General features: G+C 39.2%; 1 protein-coding gene across 1 annotated transcript in view; it reads left to right on the top strand.

Annotated features, from left to right (window-relative positions):
- The window catches only part of SMC6 (structural maintenance of chromosomes 6), a 1,850,548-nt gene that overhangs the window by 933,508 nt on the left and 896,739 nt on the right, over positions 1-20,301 (top strand). The gene's annotated exons all lie outside the window — the stretch shown is intronic.

Here is a 20,301-nt window from a genome sequence, read left to right as displayed (position 1 = left end):
ACTATATCCAAATGGATAGGACACTGTATTTGGTACTGCTACACACAGCATGGAAAATTAGTCCCAAATAACATTAGGCCACATTCCACCAGGGCAACAGCCACTTCAACAGCCTTTCTCAGAGGAGTACCTACCAAGGAAATTTTGGAGGCTGCAACTTGGAGTTCAGTGCACACCTTTACCAGGCATTACCACCTGCCTCTTTACTCTAAATCCAGAGCAGGATTTGCCACTGCAGTTCTGCAGGGCCTCATAGCTAATCCTAACTCTTTATAGACCAGCCACCCAACCTCAGCTTTGGGATTCTACCCAAGTGTAATGACTGCAGCAGTGTAACATGATGAACATAGTACAATTTTGTACCTACCATAAATGTAGATGTTAGAGAGTTCACACTGCTGCAGTCCAGGTTAGCCTCCCTCCATCCCCTCTGACTAGCTGGACTTATCTATACTTTTCTATCCTATACAACCTTTGGGGTGTATTTGCTGGTAACTGAAGGTATTGTTTTTATTGTATATTTTTGATTAGCAATATGTATTGCCAAGCTACTTGGGGGCACCTGACATCTGGGGCAAGAAAAACTGAAGAAAATGGTGTTGAATGCATCTTGTATACCCCTGGCGCACTGACTTCAGGGAAGAAGCGACAGCAACCGACTCCGGACCAAGACTTTGGAACTCAGGTCGACTGCGGGACCACCTGACGGCAGGATAACCCAAGTGTAATGACTGCAGCAGTGTGAACACTCGAACATCTACATTTATGGTAGGTACAAAACTGTACTTTTTAAACTCCTTGGGGGGGATGGGAAAGAGCAGTGCATGTATAGTAGTTTACAAATTAATTTTTTTTTTGTGTGTGTGTGTATGTGTGTACTGTTGATAGAAAGTTTACGGTTAACGATATCAGTTGTCTTATACTTGTGTTTATGAGTAAGCAGTTCACTAGATGTAATAATAGATGTTGTGTTGTCCCTCTCGCCTTCTTTCTTACTGGATGGGCTCAGAGCCGATACTGGGCTCGGACTCGGCCAATAATTTAGCTCGAAGTCTCTGACTTGGCTCGTGGCTGATTGCATTGGAGTAACCCCCAGATCTCATTTGCCTCTTGATGAGTTCGGATGCTCTCTTTTTGGCCACGGCTAAGTGTTTCTTGATTACATTACTAATAGCTGTTTTTGACAATTTTCTTGTTATTAAAGTTATTGTAGTTCATAGTTTAGGTAGTTTAACCTTTCCATAGCTTTTTGTCATAATTCGTTTGTCACCTGTTGTGTTGTTGCTTATTGGCCGTTCACTAGGCCTATCCTATCCATGTTTGTCTTATGGTAATTGTGTATTTCCCTTTAACTCGTTTAAGTTAGAGATTTAAAGGTAACCAGTTTTTTATTAAAGAGTTTGTGTTGTCTGTTCCCTGTCAGCTCGGCTAAGTCCATTTAAGTTAGAGGGCCTAGCACCCGTTTAACTTAGAGGGTAGAGCTTTAGTTCCCTGTACTGTGTTTTGCTGTGTGTTAGCATGTCTAAAGAGTCTAGCGATAAAGAACCCAAAGTCTCTGGGTTCAAGAAATGCCAACAATCCTCCCAAAAGAGTTGGGCACAGCATGTGTGTGTGTGTGTGTGTGTGTGTGTGTACTGCTTAGGTTCTATTCACTTGCAGGAATCCTGCAGATTTTGTCACTCCTTCAGCTCTCGAGTGTTGCATGAGAAGAAAAACTGACTTTACAAGGTTTAATAAAGCCTTCTTTTGATGAAACTTTACAATCTTCTCCAACAACTAGTGACAAGTCCAAGAGACCTTCCTCGTCATCCTCTTCTTTGGCTCATTGAAAGCCTCCAAAGAAATTGCCTAAATTGACTGAGGAATCTATCTCCTCAGCTCCGCCACCTTCGGAACCAAGGGAGACAATTGATGCAGACAAATCTAGCTCTTCAGTTCCGAAGTCTTTGGAACCGACAGAGACTACTTCTCGGAGCCGGTCCGTGGAATTAGAACCAGTAAATCCGACTTTGAGATCCCCTATTCTTCAAAGGTGTCAATCCCCCACTCTTTCATCCAGGTCCTCAAGGAACTTATCAGATGACAATGTGGAAAGGGTGGTGCACAGGCTTTTGAATTCACCGGTGCTGGAAAAGTTGTTGTTAGCGCTGACCCCACAGGTCTCGGAGCCACCCAAGAGGACTACATCCACTATTCCTCTTTGGAGCCGGAATGCCAGATAACTCCTGTGGTAGACCCTTCGGTTCCGAGACCCCTTTGGGATTCTTCGGAACCATTGCCTGCTCCAACACTTTTGGTGCCGTCCGGAGTGTCTAGGAGCTGTAGTTCTGCGGTCGGCTCCAGGGGGGAGTCTCGGACCAGAGTCTCTTTAGTTCCTAGTCTGCCCATCTGCGTGGGTGAGTTTGGCTCCTACATCGGCCTCGGAGCCAATCTCCTTGGTGCCAGGGATTTCCTCCACTTCCTCTGAACCAGGGGTGTTCTTGGAGCCGGGGGGGATTGGCCATCGAGGTGGAGTGTGCTGTCCCCTCCTGCAGCTCTACTCAGGAATACTGGCATTCTTCCCCCTCAGGCACTGGCGTCTGCTTTGGCACCATCCTATCCACAGGACAGCAGAGATTCAGGGCCTCAGGAAGCCCCATCGGGCGAGCCCCACTCTTCTGAGACCTCTGCAGACTTCACGTCTGAGGAGCCACCTCAGAAGAGGATATGCAAAAGGAAGCATGTAGACTCCCCTGCTGAGTCTATCACTTCTGACACTGACCTCGAGGAAGCAGAAGGGTCCCCACAGTTGTCCTCTGAAGATATCTCTTTCTCAGATATCCTAAAGATCCCAAAACAGAGAGGCGACTGGAAAACCCATCAACCCTTCTAATGAGAAGTCAGTGTACCTGAATGCCTTTGGATCTCAACCTTCAGCCTCCTGAGTTTCTCCGCCTTTCGATGCGCTTATGGATTTGGGTAGTTGAAAGGCATGGGAGTCACCAGACACTATGGAGCCAGTCCGTAAGAGGTCAGATAAGTCACTGTCAGCTCCTTTGGATAAGGAATTTCTCTCAAAAGGTGTACCCGTAGATGCTATGGTGGTGGCAGCAGCCACTAAAAAGGAACTCTCGACGCCCTCATTTGTCCATCCGCTGAATAAGGGTTCTCGAACGATGGACAGATACGGGAAGTGTGTTTTCTCGTAAGTGACTTTCACCCTCAGATCGGTGAACTACCTCACACACTTTACAAGACTTCAAAGAGTTCTCCTGAAGGAGTTAGGAAATACTCTACAGGGTTCATTATCTGCGGAGGTCTCAGAAAAAGTGACCGCCCAGCTATCCACCTTAAATTCCATAGTCAACTCCTCCATGAGACTGATATCGTATGCTGCAGATGGGAGTGACCAGAGCAGTGGGTTCCGGAGTTTCCCTGAGGAAGCACTCCTGGATGTACTTATGCAACTTTGCAGAGCCCTTCAAGTCTACCTTTACCAACGCCCCTTTTGATGGTTCCTCCTTTTTTATACCAAAGGTCAAGGACACACTCACCAGATGTGAGCAGGAAGGGAAAACTCTCTTTGCCGTTGGAGTACATTTTTCCGTACCTTCAAGACCTTATCCAAAATGCCAAAAATGTGGAAAGATGTGGTTCAGAAGATCCCAGGGAATTTTTCAAGACGCATGAGGTGAACCCTTCCCCAAGGGCAGAGGGGGAAGCAATAATGGTAGACGTAGCCCACGTGGCAGGGGGGCCCACAAACCAGGGTGACCGCGATTCCTTTGGCGGCCGACCCAATCAGTGCTCCTGAAAGGAAGCCCATCTGCTCTTCTCTGGAGGCAGTTGGGGGGCGATTAACTTCGTACTCAGAATCCTAGCGAAATATCACAAGAGGTAAGTGAGTACAAAGTATAATATCCAAAGGATATGTCATTCCCTTTTGCCAGCCCATTCCACAGATCAGAAAAATCCCAGATGTTCCACCCAGTCAGAGGGAACAAGCAACCATAGCAATCCAAGAGTTACTAAAGAAAAGAGTCATCCAAGAAGTCCCTGCAGACCAAATAGGATTCAGAACTTACTCGAGATTCTTTTTAGTACCAAAAAGAACAGGGGACTGGAGACCCATTTTGGATCTCAGCAAGTTGAACAAATCTGTAAAGAAGTCTAAGTCCCAAATGGGGGCACTGCAGTCTATTCTTCCCTTTTTAGGGAAAGACGTTTGAATGTGCTCAGTAGACCTCCAGGATGCGTGCTACCACATAAAAATGGACAACAGACCATCAAGGAGTCGTCTATGCTTCCGGCTGGGAGCCAGTCATTATCACTTAAAAGCTCTGCCTTTGGACTCACTACAGCCTCCAGAGTGTTCACCAAATGCATGGCAGTAGTAATGGCTCACCTGAGACCCCTGGGGTTCCAAGTGTTTTCATACCTGGACGACTGGCTGCTAACTGCCACCACCAAGCATCTACTTCTACAGGCCAGGAACACTACACTGAAACTTTGTGCTCAGTTAGGTATAACAGTGAATTTTCAAAAATCTGCCTTGTCTTGTCAACATATTATATTTATCAGCGCAGATCTAAACACTATTTTTATGATGGCTTACCTTCTGCCCGACTTCTCCGTACTCAGACAGCAAATAGTCAACATTCTTCCCGGGAGCAAAGTAAAAAAGTAGTCGTAACACTTCTTGGAATCATGGCGTCAACCATATCTCTTGTCCCTCTAGCCAGGATGCACATGAGAATCCTTCACTAGCTTCTGTTTGCTCAGTGGTCTCTTCAAAAACTTCCTGTGTCTCATCAGATACGATAACAAATTCATGCAAGAGAGATCTCCTGTGGTGGCTTCATTCCGATCATGTGACCCTCTGAAGATCCTTTGATCCACAGCAACCTGTTGCTATGGTGACCACATACGCTTCCCAGATAGGGTGGGGTGGCATTTATCTGGGAAGAGCAGTCCAAGGCACATGGCAAGAACATGAGGCTCAGTTGCACAGTAGTGTTCTAGAGATGAAAGCAGTGCTTCTGGCATTGCAAGCACTTCAGGATTCTCTCCCACTTGGAACGATTACAATCCAGTCAGACAACATGCCCGTAGTCTAGTACATAAACAAGCAAGGAGGAACTAAATCATACCCCCTTTGTTGAGAGGTGATAAGAGTATGGCAATGGGCAGTCTCTTCCCAACGTTTTCTGGTAGCAATGCACATCCCAGGGAAATCCACCGTGATGGCCAACAAGCTCAGCAGGGCAATTTTAATGCCTCACGAGTGGTCTCTGAAATAGAGCATAGCGGACAAGATTTTCCAAACTTGGGGGTCAGCCTTGCTGCGACTTATTTGCAACCCCCCTGAATACCAAATGCAACAGCTACTTTGCCCTAATCCCCCCACTGGGGGAGACACCGAGAGATGCAATTGTTCACGATTGGCCCTTGGGACTACTGTATGCCTTTCCTCCCTTTCCGCTAATTCCCAAAGTCATTCAGAAAGCCAAGGTCTTGGGAAACGGGCTAATTCTCATTGCTGCATATTGGCCTCGTCAGATTTGGTTCCATTTCCTCTGGCCTCATCTTCAGGAGAAGCCATGCACTCTGGACCTAGTCCCAGACCTTCTGACTCGTATGTTAGGTCTGCTTCATCCTTCTCTCCAGACCCTCAATTTGACAGCTTGACTGCTCCATTTCCAAACATAGTCAGGCTTCCAAATTTTACTCCAGCAGTCAAACACATTTTGGTCTCTTCTCATAAGGCTTCCACCAGGAAATTGTATTCCAGCAAATGAAAGAGAGTCTTGTACTAGGCAAGAAACATAGATCCCTTTTATGCCTCTGTTAGTTTAACTTTAGAATTCCTAACAGAACTTTTTCAGCAAGGCTCTGCTGCAGCTACAGTTAGTCTAATTTCCAATTATCACATCAGTGAATACACTCCTAATCTTATGTGACACAGGCTGTGTAAAGCATGTTTAAAAGGAACTTGTTTGTTGAAGCCTCCCATTAAAGAACCTCTATCACCTTGGGATTTAAATTTCGTTCTTACTTATCTAACTTTACCCCCTTTTGAGCCTGCTTCTTCATGCAATCTAAAGTTTCTCTCCTGGAAGACCGTCTTGTTAGTGGCCATTACATCTGCACGTAGAGTCTCAGAGATGCAAGCTCTATCAATTAAACCACCATATCTAATCTTTCATAAGGATAGAGTATACTTGAGGACTAATCCATCTTTCATGCCAAAAGTCTGCTCTCAATCCAATCTGAGCCAGTCTGTTGAACTTCCAATTTTTTTTCGTAATCATTCCACCATGGCAGAATACAAACTACATCAGTTGGAGGCACACAGGCAACTGAGATTTTATTTATGTAGAACCAAAGATTTCAGGAAAACAGACCAGCTATTTGCTTCCTTTTCTCAAGCAAAGCGAGGCAAAGCAGTATCAAAAGTTACACTCTCAAATTGGCTTACTAGTTGTATTACCTTTATATACACTTCTAACAATAGAAGTCTACCTTTCAAAATCAAAGACGATTCAACTAGAGCTCTAGCAACTTCATCTGCTTTATGCTGCACTATCTACGGACAGCATTTGTGCAGCGGCTACATGGACCAGGCCCCATATTTTTATTACTCATTACAAGGTAGATTTGGCCTCCAGGGACAGAGCTTCTTTTGGGTCCGCAGTGCTTAAGGGTGTACTCCCATAAGCCACCCGGGAAAATGGTGCTAGGGACGCTGTCCCATTCAGTAAGAAAGAAGGCGAGAGGGACAACATGACATAAAGAAGTTATGTACTTACCATAGCATTCCATGTTTGTCCTCTCACCCTTCTTTCTTATGTCCCTCCCTCCTTCCCCCAGCCAAGGCTGCTAGAGGACTCCGATGAGAGTTTTTTTTCTGTTCTTCTACTGAGAGAGTTTGTCTGAAATTGCTCGTTTTTCCTGTTATATGTATTTTGTGAGTGTGTGTGTCTGTGTGTGCGTGTGGGTATATTTATTTATATATAAGTAATATATATATATATGTTTTTTTTTTTTTAGTTTTTTTTTTCTGTTATGTAAATAGGAATATACTTCCATTTATGGTTAGCAGCAAACAAGATCTGGGGGTTACTCCAATGCATTGTGGGATAGGTATTCAGCCATGAGCCAAGTCAAAGACTTTGAGCTAGTGTATTGGCAGAGTCAGAGCTGAGTATCGGGTCTGAAACCATCCAGTAAGAAAGAAGGGTGAGAGAGGACAACAAACATGGAACGTTATGGTAAGTACACTACTTTTTTTTCAGTACCATATTATTTACAAATGTATGAAAGTATTATATGTAATAATTTATTTTTTCCTATTTTGGTAGTATGGCCAAGTTGAAATACATATCAGTTAATATCAGTGGATTAAATAATGGTTGTAAAAGGAATATTTATCCAAATTTTTAAAAAAAATATTTAATTCCCAAGTTATCTTTTTACAAGAAATGCATTTAATAAAATAAGATTTGGACACACTTGATACTAAGCACTATTCTGTATTGACTAGTTCTCATTCTAAACAGAAGAGGGGTGACTAATGGAAACATTCTTGGCCTCTATCTAAAATCCTGAATACATTTATTGATAAAAGGCAAGTTTTGTTCAGTGACTTTACAGATTCAAAGTAAGCTATGCGCTTTTATTGACATCTGTTTGATACCTGGATTGGGAATACAAACAAACAGTTGAGCATCAAAGGGAAACATTATTTTTGTAGGTGACTTTAATTGTATTTTATCTGACAAAGATACCAACACTATCTGTAAAAGGAAGAAGCCTGCCCCAGTCAAAGCTTTGATGGAGTTCATTGACCTAAGTAATATGAGAGATATAAATGAGTTTTCAGTACCAGGCTCTCACTCTTCTTTTCACATTTCTCACGCAGGCATGGAACACAGTCACAAATAGATAGTGTATATGTTTCAGATGAGATCACTAGTAGAATAGATAATGCTAAACTAGTCTCTTGCCCACTGTCAGATCGTAACGCAATAACATTTGAAGTTCTATTGAATTATAGTAATAACATCCCAGTTAACTGAGTAATACTACATATGTAACCAATATGAAAGACTTTAAGGAGTTCTTTAATATAGAAATTCAAACTTTTATTGAAATTAATCATACAGGTAACGCTTCGAGAATTTTGTGTGGGACTCTTTTAAAGCATATCTTTTTGGCAAAATTACAAGTTGGTATGCACAAAAAAGAAACATTGTCACAAAAAATCAATAGATTTATAGAAGAAAATTGATCATTTAAAATTAGATAGTCTAAAGGAAATAAATGGCTTAAATAGTAAATATTTATAAGTTTTCCAACATAAAACTATGATAAATTTAGAAAATATTAAAATAGCTAATTATTCCATAAATCCTAAATCCATTCATAAATTGTCTACTAGAAAAAAATGAGTAAATCTAACCATCTCAAAGAATTATATTTCTGTAGTAGTGAAAAGGTTACTAAAATGGAAGATATTCTACTTTTCAGGTCTCATTTTAATAAGATTAAGCAATACACAAACAATGGATGCATAAGCTCGAATTAAAAAATTTATAAAAATATACTGAAAATAGATCAAATAAAAATAATTGACAATCCGATATCAATGTCTCAACTCAAAATTCAAACTAATCAATTAAAACCCAGTAAGGCACCTGGAAATGACTCTATAATACCTGACTTATACAAAATGATGCCTAAGGATGCTTTGAGTATTGTACTAGAGGTTTTTTTTCAATATTTAAAGGACTTAAGGTATCACCATTCTGGAAATACACCCTAATATCCCCAGTTTTAAAACCTGACAAGGACTCAACACAGTGTTCTTCATATAGACCAATTTCTATATTAAATGTAGAGTATAAAATATTTACGGCAATCTATGTCTCTAGAATAAAACAGTTTCTTCCAATGTTGATAAACAGTGGTCAGACTGGGTTTATAATGAACAAGAACACATATGATATTATCAAGACAATACTATGGTAATATCAAGAGAATACTATCAGTAATTGATTACACTAATAATTCAAAAGAACTAACTTTGGTTATTCTGGTTATCAGTAGCGCATTTGATTCAATTGGGAGTATTGGAAGAATGTAATTTTTCAAACAATTTCTTAACCTTCTCCATGAAAACTCATTTGTCTATGTTAAGATAGACCCATATACTTGCCAATCAATCATGATTACTAAAAGTACTAAACAAGGTTGTCCCTTGACCCCATTGCTTTTTGCTCTAGTTATGGAAACTTTTGCAAATTATATAAAAACATCAAAGGCATACTAATAAATGATTTAAATTCCAAAGTATAATTATTTGCAGATAACACCCTATTAACAGTGACTGACTGCAGTTCTTCTCTTATTGCAGTATTCCAAACAATAGAAGTATTCCAGGAGAAATTGGGATACAGTTTTAGTAAGACTGAAGTACTACCTGTTATAGTATTAATAAAATGGATAAGAAATTGCATAAATACATTGTGAAAGATGATAAGTTCACTTACTTGGGGATAATCATTGCTGATAATATTAAAGGTATAACAACCCTTAATTATAATACATACATAAATCCCATACAACAAACTGTGTTAATACATGGAATAAATTTTATTTTACAAAGGAGAGACTGTCCTTAATTAAAACGTTTTTTCTTACTAAAATTCTATATATAATACAATCTTTATCCCTCCCACTCCCCCAAAATAGAAAAGAGTAGAATTCTTTGTTTTTGAGATTTTTGTTTTCCTAATAAGCCTAGATTGACTTTAAACCATCACATTAGGGTTGGGAGGGTGGGGTAGCGGTTAAGGTGTTTGCCTTACAAACACAAGGTACAGGGTTTGAGTCTCGCAACGGATACTTGGCTAAGCTTAAAATGGCTTACAAGGGCAGTTAGCTTAGTACTAATCTATGAACCTATAATCTATTAGAGAGTGGTTATCGGGTGGTATTGGTCTTGCACATTTAGAATTATATTCCTTATCCTCAATTGTTAAGACAATAATTTCTTGGTTAAATAATTAAAATGCCAGATGAAAAGATATTCAGAGAGGTATTCGGGGTAAATCCAGTAATTTAACAAATTCATAGCATACTAAAATAGCTACTAATAAATTACATTGGTTAGTAAAAGACTATTTTATGGAAAACAAAAACAAACCATTTAACTCTTGTATTAGTATGATAATAACATTCTTTAAAACTTTCATTTTCAGGAGCCCTGAATAATAAAGCTTAGATTTTCTTTGTACTTCCAATTGCCTACACTCAAAATAGTATTAATACGTTTCCATGGCTACATTTAAAGAGAAAAAGACTGTTGTATGGTTATCAATTACTAGACAATAGGAAGTTATAAACTGTTGACTATGTCATTGGTAAGTTTGAGTTAAGCAAAGACATATGATTAGAAACTCAAAATTGTAGTGAACTGTGTGAACGTAAGATAAACCTAATGCAACCAATAGTGAGAAATTCTTTCTTCGCATTTATTGATTTACTCATTATTCTAATGCACCCAAATATAATTGGAAAGGGACTTCTATCTAAAATATATAAGTTACTTAAGAAATCAACAGTATGTCACAGAGAAAGCAATTGGGATTATTTTAGATTTGTTAATAACTCCCTAAGTGAAGGTGATAAAAAAAGTAATACTCCAGTCTTCAAAACAGTCTACATCATCACTAAGGTGGAGGATATTTTTCTGGAAGTTCTTGCATATAGAGGTGAATTTATGTTTAATAAAGACATACGATGCTGCGGATGTAAACTAAATGTTAAAGCTGACTGACACCATATGTTTTACAATTCTATAAAACATAAAACATATTGGGATAATATGAATTCTCTCTGTCTGTTTTTAATGATAAAACAAGAGATTTGGTCAGCATAAATTTATTTAATACACCTATTCCCACTTGTGTCATGAAAATAAATGCCCTCTTTTATGGAGTATATTAACATTAGCAAGAAAAGTCCTCCCCATGAATTGGAAGAAGCAGACTACTCCTACTATGAAGGAATTAGAAAAGGAAAAGTCATCGCCAAGAACGACTCCTACTATGAAGGAATTAGAAAAGTCATTCCCAAAAACTGGAAGAATCAAACTACTACTACTATGAAGGAATTAGAAAAGGAAAAGTCATCGCCAAGAACGACTCCTACTATGAAGGAATTAGAAAAGTCATTGCCAAGAACTGGAAGAATCAGACAACTCCTACTACGAAGGAATTTGTACACTTGGCAACTGAAGTTTGTCATCTTGAACTTATCAAGACAAATTGTTATACTCCTAAAAATCGCGTTCTTGGTACCTCTGTTTTCCATCATACTTCCAGCATTTGCTATCTGCTTGAGAAATTCTCTGAAGTCTGCTTTGCGTATAAAAATTCCTGTGCAATCAAAAATACTAAACATTGTGGATTTAGTGGCATATTTGAGAACCAGATGACCGCCCATTGTTTCTTTGTAAATTGCCTTCCTAGTCTATCTTTGTAGGAGTATATTAAATGTTTTGTTATTGTTTTAGATGCAACATTCATCTGTCTCTTTGAAAGGTATTTTTTTTACTAACTGGAATTACAAGTCAGGCTCTGCAATGTGCTTAGGCATCCTTGAATAATTCTGAAATGTAATGAACATGGCAATAATGCAGTCTTCTGCAGACAGAATCTCTGTACTAGCAAATGTGTTAGTACATTTCAAAGGACAAAAGTTGTGATGTTGACATCTTGTTTATTTCTTGGAAAGAGTTATTGCGTCATGAATTCATCTTGCCTGGTAACAAAAATAAACATGGTCACTCACTCCTTTGTTACTGTGAGCTTGCTTGACAAGTTATTTTTGATTTGTCTTCTAATGTAAATATTTGTAGATACATCATAGACTTAAGTCAGAGGTTATGATGCTGTAAAATGTACTGCAGTCTTGATTTTGGTTTGAGATTGTACTGTCTCCTCTTCAAGTATTTGAAGGTTCAACATAGAAAATATCTTGTATGTAATAAACTGGCAATTTACCTGAATGCTTTAAAGTGGCATTCTCATTTGTATGCTAGACATAACTAACAAATAAAGGTTCCACTAATCCAGGGAAACATAGAAATTGACATGTCTATAATTAAGCTTGTTGTAAACATGTCTAAAGCTACATGGAGCCACACAGTAGGGTGTGGCAGAAAGACTAAAAAGAGGAAGTTGCTAGGAGTCCACATTACGGTAGCAGAGTATGAACCTGATTTGAACAATGGGAAAGTGATAAATGGAGTAATTGAACTTCAGATGACTGAGTAAGAAATTTCCTTTTTAATAAATTATGTATTTAGAGAGACCTTTAGAAAGTATTAGTTTTCATCATGCATCAAGTAAGTCTATCTGTTAAAGTTTTATCTGTTTTGCCACATATTCAGGTATTTTATATATAAGTACAGATATGTAGTGAAGTAGTTATTCAAGACACTGAGTTTCATTCTAATAACTTTCTGCAGTAATTATCACAGTAACCAGCAAAAAAAATCTGTTACATGTAATATTTTTTGTCAAAATATGCATACTCAGAAGTCTTAAAGCAGTGATGGCAATGTGTCTATGAATAAATACTTAAAAGTAGAACTCAGAAATTTGGTGTTATAGATATTCCAGGAAATAGTATGTTATGTAATTTCATTTTTTTTTAAGAAAGTTTACTGCAGATGTATTTGCATACATCCTAAAGAGCCTTGAGATAAGTGAAAAATGTCCATTAATTGAACAGTGTGCGTTTAATTCCAAAGAAATGATGTACAGAGCCTTTTCACAGCTAACACACATACATTTTTTCAGTGATTTAATATGCTCCAAATGAATTTTACTTGACTTTGAGTTATCATAAAGGTCAACAGAAACACACAGTTTGTACAGTCCACTGACGTTCCTGAATAAAGTAACAAGCATTTATTGGTGACTTGCTGTCCAAACTTCAGAAGTGCGTATGCAGAGTACATATATAATAAAAGTGATTCATCAGATCTTTTTCTTCCAACATTGTATAACTGCCATAAGTTGTACCTTATTTTTAAGAACCAGATATTTTTACTTTAATCCTCTAAGAAGAGAGAGCTTTAAGTCATTTTTAACAGGATGCTGATTCTTAAACCTTTTGGTATATAATCTGAGTCATCTACAGTAAACTCTCAGTTAACTGGAATTCAAGCAACTGTCAAAAGAAAAAAAAATCGAAGAAATACAGTACAGTTTTTATGTGTTGCGCTTTGTTCCCCCCCCCCCCCCGCAGAAACATAACTTACATTGTTAGATTTTTAGAGTTTTAAAAAGGAAGATAGTAATAAATTCCCTCTCTCCCCAAGCTGAGAATAAGTCAAAACAAACAGAATAGGGTACAGTATTAGTCAGGCCGATTTTTAATAGCAACTCTCAAGCAACCAGAAACTATAGTTATCTAGCATCTGCCAATCCCCATGGATGCCGGTTAACTGAGAGTTTACTGTACAAAGCTTTCTACAACTTTCATGTTTTCTTGCATCAGTGACATGCATATCACTCAAAACTATTTAGCTATATGTTAGGTTTAGTTGCATGGAAAAGTGTAAAGTTACTTTTCTGCTATCATTAAAAGATTCTGAGACAAAATGTAGAGACTCTACTAGCAGAATTGAATATAAACGGGTATGGCATGCTTGACATTTTAATGCTTCTGTATCTAAAGAGATGATGTAAATAGTATGAAATACTTTTAGTACTGTAATTTTATTTTAAAGTAATATTTACTTAAAGCCAAACTAATTTTAAATCTTAAGAATCAGAAATAAAACCATACCAGCAACTAGGATTAACGGCTCATTCTTAATACAACAAACAACTACTGTTATCACAAAAAAAGTAAATACAAATGAGCTGAAACACGGCCAGGGGATAAACTTTAATAGCACGAAAAAAGAAAAAAAGTTAGCGCTTTTACAAGTCAGCGGCTTGCTTCATCAGACCGTATATTTAAACATAACAGAATGTGCATGCTTTATAGCATTCAAATCTTGTAACATCCATGTTACATTGTAGCAAGTCAAAAAACATCTTAGTGATGTTTATGGTCTGAAAGCGCTGTTACTGTCGGGTGTCACATTGCAGTAACGCCTAACAAATTTATCTTTTATCCAATTTTGAGTTATAATCATGACACTCCATACACTGCTTAAAGATTTGGTAACTTGGTTTAATGTCAAAAAGACCATTTTACTGTTATATAGCTTATTTCAAGGTTATAAAAACTTTGGTTGTTACCATATTTAAAGAGACAAACCAAGACTGAAGCAGGGGGTCACATTCAAAATTATGAGCTGTACATTGCCTGATGTGAGATTTTTTACAGTTCAAATTCTGTTTTGTGTTATAGTACACTGCAGTAACAGGTTTGTTTTCACAGAATTTGTCATTGACATGTACATCAGTGTGTGTAAAAATATAATGTTATATGTGGCATATGAAAAACTTAAAATTATATTTAGGTATGACATTTTTGTTTTTAAGTAACAAATTATAACATTACTTAAAATCAGGAAGTGCAGCAAAGGGAAATGAGAATAAGGTTATGTAACAGTTATCCATTACTTAACTGTGTAACTTTGTTTTAATACATTGCACATTTAAGGAGCAATTGTGGGAATATATTAATGTTTTATTTTCATGTGAGATGCAACATTCATCTGGCTCTGTGAAATGGATTTTGTATATATTTTTTTCTAATTGCAGTTACAGGTCAGCATGACATAAGATGAATTTGCAGTGAACTTAAGACATCCTTGAGCAATTCTGATACTTAAGGAACATGGCAGTAATACAGTTTTCTAGCAGACAAAATGTCTCTTGACAATTATGCTAGTACATTTCTGAGGATGAAAAGTGTAAAGTGGACTTCGATTATTTCATCTGTCCCTTTGTTACTCTGGGCTCGCATAACTTGTCTTCTCTGATTTATCATATAATGTAAATATTTGTAAATGCAGACTAGGTTTATGTAAAAATGCATTGTTGCTTTTAGTCTGAGATTGTATCATTTTGTTTCCTGTAAAGGTTATGTAAAAGATTCAAAATAGAAGACATCTTGTACGTTGTAAACTTAAAATATAGCTGAATGCTTCAAAGTGGTGTTCTCATTTCTGCACTAGAAATATATAACAGTCTTGCCAATCTTTTCTAACCTCCACTGATTCTCATAGTTGTGCAGTATTTTATATGCCTTACTAATTACCCCTTTTTTAACAGCAGCTTCTGCTCTAGACTGTACTAAAAATTCTACCAAAGCTGGTCTTTAATTTACAACTCCACTCTCCCTTTCTCGTTGTCTGTACTCTGTCAATCCCTCATATGGAAGGCAGTCTGTAACCTGCAGTCCAAACTTCAGCTTGTCCTCCAACTCTATTATAGGTTCATAGGTGTGTACTAGGCTGATGATCACAAGGACCTTTTTAAGCCTAGCCATACATCCTAATTCAAGTACTGGCACCCTTGATAGTGTAAGCAGCAGCTTGGGAGATGAACTAGTTGGAGGCTGCCCATGTCCATTAACAACATAGTTGCCAATATAGGGATAGATTTCCTGTTCCCCATCCAATTGTCCAAGTTACATTTGAATTGGGTTGGGAGGAACTCTGCTTCGCATGGATGGGGAGCCTGTTACAGAGGAGGAGTACTCTCTAGGATACATACCAATATCTCCAACCGGTCCTCTTTATATCACAGGCAGGGTTTAAGTCTTTAGAATGGGTAATTCTTATGTTATTTGTTTTGCAGTTATGCAAGAGGTCCATCAGGGTGGGGGTCTGGTAATGCCTGGTATGATGAGCATTGATGTCCCCTCAACAGCTTGTAGGAGACCAAATACAGGGATAGGGCCTTGAGGTGATCTGCATAGGACATGTTACTTATGCCCTGTATTCTTTTAGTTGAGGAAACTGTAGATGTTCCAGTTGTTGGATGTGCCCAAGTACATACCAAAGGGGGCATTGTACTCGGTGATGGGTCTGATAAATGCCGAATACAGTGTAACAATGACTTCCTTGGACCTAGATGCTGTATCTTTGTTTACAAGTTGTACAGCATAGAATGATTTTCTCACTACTGTAGACACATGTTGGTCAAAGGCTAGAATACTATGTGTGTCCACAAGTCCCTGACTACTGGGTTAACTCTTAGGGGTGTGTTGCCAGTGTGATAATTACCAGGGGTGGTGACTTCCTGAAGGATGCTGTTATGCATTTCTTGTTATTTAGTTTTAGTCTATTGCTCTGACACAGTTATTTGTCTGTGTCAGCCCTTTCTGGAGAATATTTGTGTCAGTGAGGGATTTAGTCAGCCAGAGGCCATTAACATTGGCCTTGATTTCAGAGAAGTAAATGCCAAAAAGGAGCGGTCCCAGGACTGATGCCTGAGGGACTACCCAAATCTAACTTCCTGGGTCCTGTCTGCGAGCCAGCTGTCTATCCAGTGGGTGATGTAAGGGTTTATTCCTAACCTCTTGAGTTTGTCTACAATTCCAGAGTTGGGCATTGTATCAGATGCCTTGGCCAGGTCAAGGTAGCAGCGTGAACTGTTTTGCCCTCATCCACTGCTTTGTTGACCTTCTCAAAGAAGTCCACTAGGTTGAGTAGGTATGACATGCCCTTGACAGAACCAAACTGGGTTAGGTCCCAGTGTGTGGAGGTTTTCTATGTCATTACTGATCATTTCCATATTTCTTTCCGTGGGTTTGCATATGAGACTTTCTTTTTGCCTGTACTCTGATATCAGTCCTTGCTAGGGAAGGTAGTCTCTAACCTGCAGTCCAAATAAATTCTTAGCCTCTTCCCTTTCTATTATTTTTCCCTCTCTAGCTATTTGCTTCCAATACCTTGGTTCCTTTGCCAGTTTTCTCCAATAAATTCCAGCCCCCAGTTGCCTGTATTCCTAATTGCAGTCATCCCTATCATCAGAATCTCCTTTCTCTACTCCCGTGTTGGCTTAGTTCTTAGAATACTTTTGCTACTTTATGGATATAATATTCTCTGTGATTATTGTTCTTCTCTTTAAAGGCCTGCATCCAAAATTGTGGTCTCTCTTTGTTTCTTGAGCTTCACCCCTGTTTCAGAATCATTCCTTTCCACTTTGAATTATAGTTTTCTGCTTGTGCTATGTATTGGAGCCTTAGCTGTGTAGCTGTGAAATACCCCTTCAAATTGGGTAATCCCAGTCCGCACTGTCCTATTGGAAGAATCAGCTTATCCCACTTGACTCTTGCTGTCTTCCCCTCCTAGATAAAGTCTGTCAGCTTTTTAATAATTGCTATCCACAACTTCTCCTCCGGTTGATAAAACTATGCCTGGCCTGTGTATACAATTGATGGACTAAAAACATTTTGACTGCTTGTATCTTGTTGTTCATATCCAAATAACAAAGCTTCCATTTTCTTAGTTTTTGTATTATCTTTTGTTTAGTCTCTTCCCTCATATCCTTAGCTGTCACACCAGAATCTCTGATCCATACTTCTAAGTAGTTCATTTTTTTTCTCAAAAATTTCAAATACATTTGAATGAATTCCACAGTATTTATATACAACATCTTAAATTAACTGTACATTATTTACAATGGCCTGACACTATAACAGATCTTAATGTATGCAGTTACTTTATAAGTATGTCCAGTCCATTATCAGAGTGTCTGATCAATTATTGTATAGTGTCAGTCACCGGTAAGACTTTTCCCCAAGGGTTGTTGATAATTGGCTTTGGATAAATTCTTAGGTCTTTAATTTTAATTTCCAATAATGCTGTTGTTTTCAATAGGCTGTAGAAGTCTTCCAAAGTTGGTAGTATGTTTGTATTCCATCTTCTTCTTGTACACTTCCTTGAAATTGCAAGTATAGTCCATACTAGATACATGTGACCTTCGTTCACATTTAATAATACAAGAGCTTTAGTTAAATAAAATGATTCATTAAATAAAGTTTATAGAAAGTTAATACCATTCCAAAATGTTTTAATTTTAACACAGTCAAAGAAAATGTGGTTCCAATCTGCATCGTGTACTTGCTCACATCTCCAACATATTCCTTTTATGGAAGAACTAATTTTACTGATTCTGTCTGGGATTAAAAATGCTCTGTGCAAGCATTTCCAATTAAAAACTTTCCACTATTGTGTAAAGGATGTATATTTTATCGATAATAAGATATTTGTTTTAATATCTTCAGTTAACTGTATTGAGTGTCCTTTTGTTATATATTCCCAATATGAGGTTTTGGGTGGTGTTTTATATTTTGTAAAATTTTGAAATACTGTTTCCCATATTAGTCATTGTATATGATTTCATATATGTATTTTGTAAATTTAGGTATTTCTTTAAATGAAAAATTGTTAATAATTCTACTTAAATCTTGCAAATATGAAAGAATACTCTGTAAAGTTAGTCAGTCCTGTTGTGTAATTTTGCATGTTGTTTTTATTACTTGCATATCTAAAACTTTTAGTTCTTTGATACACTGGAGCCAACAAATAAATCCTTTCTGTTCCCAAGAATTAATAATTTCTCTATATATTTTATGTGGAAAGTTCTTTGCTACTATAAATGGTGTTAAAAGATCAAACTAGATTTTTAAATCTATATTTGCATTAATAATTTTCCTAAATGAGTCAATGTAATAATTAAATTATTAGCAATGTCCAAAGACGTTAAGGTCTCAGGATTCAAGAAGTGTGACTCGTGCTGTCAGAAAATGTCTCTGACAAACGGTCACACTTCTTGTGTCTATTGCTTGGGGCCTTTACACCTGCAGGACTCTTGTTCCGTTTGTCATGGATTTAGGTCGAGTCCTGCAGGAAAGGTGTCACAAGCTCATTCTAAGGGGCTTGTTAAAGCCTGATGACTCCCCGTCCAAGTCTGGCTCGGGGAAGTCATCAAAAACCACCAAACCCTCGGCTCCATTTTCTGAGCCGAGGGCTGGTGTTGTCGAGACGGCTCCGACCTCGGTTCCGGCTGGCTCCGAGGCGAGCAAAGTGGGTTCCGCTTTGAAACCATCATCGGAGCCGACCCCAGCGCGCAAGCGCTCTAGGTCCCCTTCTTTAGAGTCCGTCAGATCGGCTCCGAGGTCCCCCCTCCTGTCGGAGCGGAGTCATAGGACTCATTCATCGAGATCTTCCAGGCTCTCCGATCACGACATCGAGAGGGTGGTCAGTAGACTCATAAAATCTCAGGCGCTGGCCCAAATGCTTCAGAGCCCATCTCACCAGACTGTGGCTCCTTCGATACAGTTATCCATTCCTCTTTCGACTCATCTCTCGAGTTCGGAGCCGGAGTTCGTCGGAACCGTGACCTTGCCCACGTCGGAGCCGATACCTCCTCCTTCGGCTCCGGTGTCGTCTGCTCCGATCTCTTTATTGGTTCCGTCCGTGGAGAGGTCCAGGCGCCGGGACTCAATTGTCGGCTCCGAGGGGGCGAGTGGCATCGGACCCTTTTCCGACCACGCTCTCCCTCTCGGAGCTTCGGCTCTGGTTAGTTCGGCCCCGACATCATTCTCGGAGCCTTCTCTGTCGGTTCCGGGGGCGGTTCCGGCCTCTTCGGAGCCGGAGCTACCTTTGGTGTCTGATGGGGGAGCCTTGGAGGTGATGAGGAGTGTGCTGGACCCAGTGTCCACTCCAAGGTTAAGTTCTGCGGCTCCTCCCTCTGTATTGCCTGTTACGGTCTCTGGCCACCCTCCTATACCCGACAGCAGAGATCCAAAGCGTAGGGTACCCACTTTGGGTGTCTCCTCCTCTTCCGAGGGCTCTCCTGAAGTTTCAGGGGAACCCCCTAGGAAAAGAAAGTGCAAGAAGAAGCACATAGACTCCCCCGAGTCTGTCACGTCGGACACCGACTTGAATGAGTTGGAGGGTTCCCCCAGATCCCCCTCTGAGGATGTCTCCTTTTCAGACATCTTGGAGATCCTAAGACAGAGGGGAAATTGGTCCACTCTCAAACCTTCCGAGGACGAGTCGGTTTACCTTAACGCCTTTGGATCTCGCCCTTCCACCTCCTGGGTGTCTCCCCCTTTCGACCCACTAATGGAGGTAGTGGCTAGAAAGGCGTGGGCAGCTCCTGATTCAATGGAACCTACCCCTAGGAGGCCTTCTAAATTTATTTCTGCACCAGATAACAAATCCTTTCTCACCAAAGGTGTTTAAGTTGATGCTATGGTGGTAGCAGCAGCCACTAAGAAGGAATTAGCTGATCCTTCTGTACCTGTTCATCCTCCTAACAAAGAGTCCAGGAC

The sequence above is a fragment of the Protopterus annectens genome, chromosome 1.part0, assembly GCF_019279795.1.
Source record: "Protopterus annectens isolate FY-2018-M chromosome 1.part0, PAN1.0, whole genome shotgun sequence".
Classification (NCBI taxonomy): domain Eukaryota; kingdom Metazoa; phylum Chordata; order Ceratodontiformes; family Protopteridae; genus Protopterus; species Protopterus annectens.
This window is presented reverse-complemented; position numbering and strand designations above follow the sequence as displayed.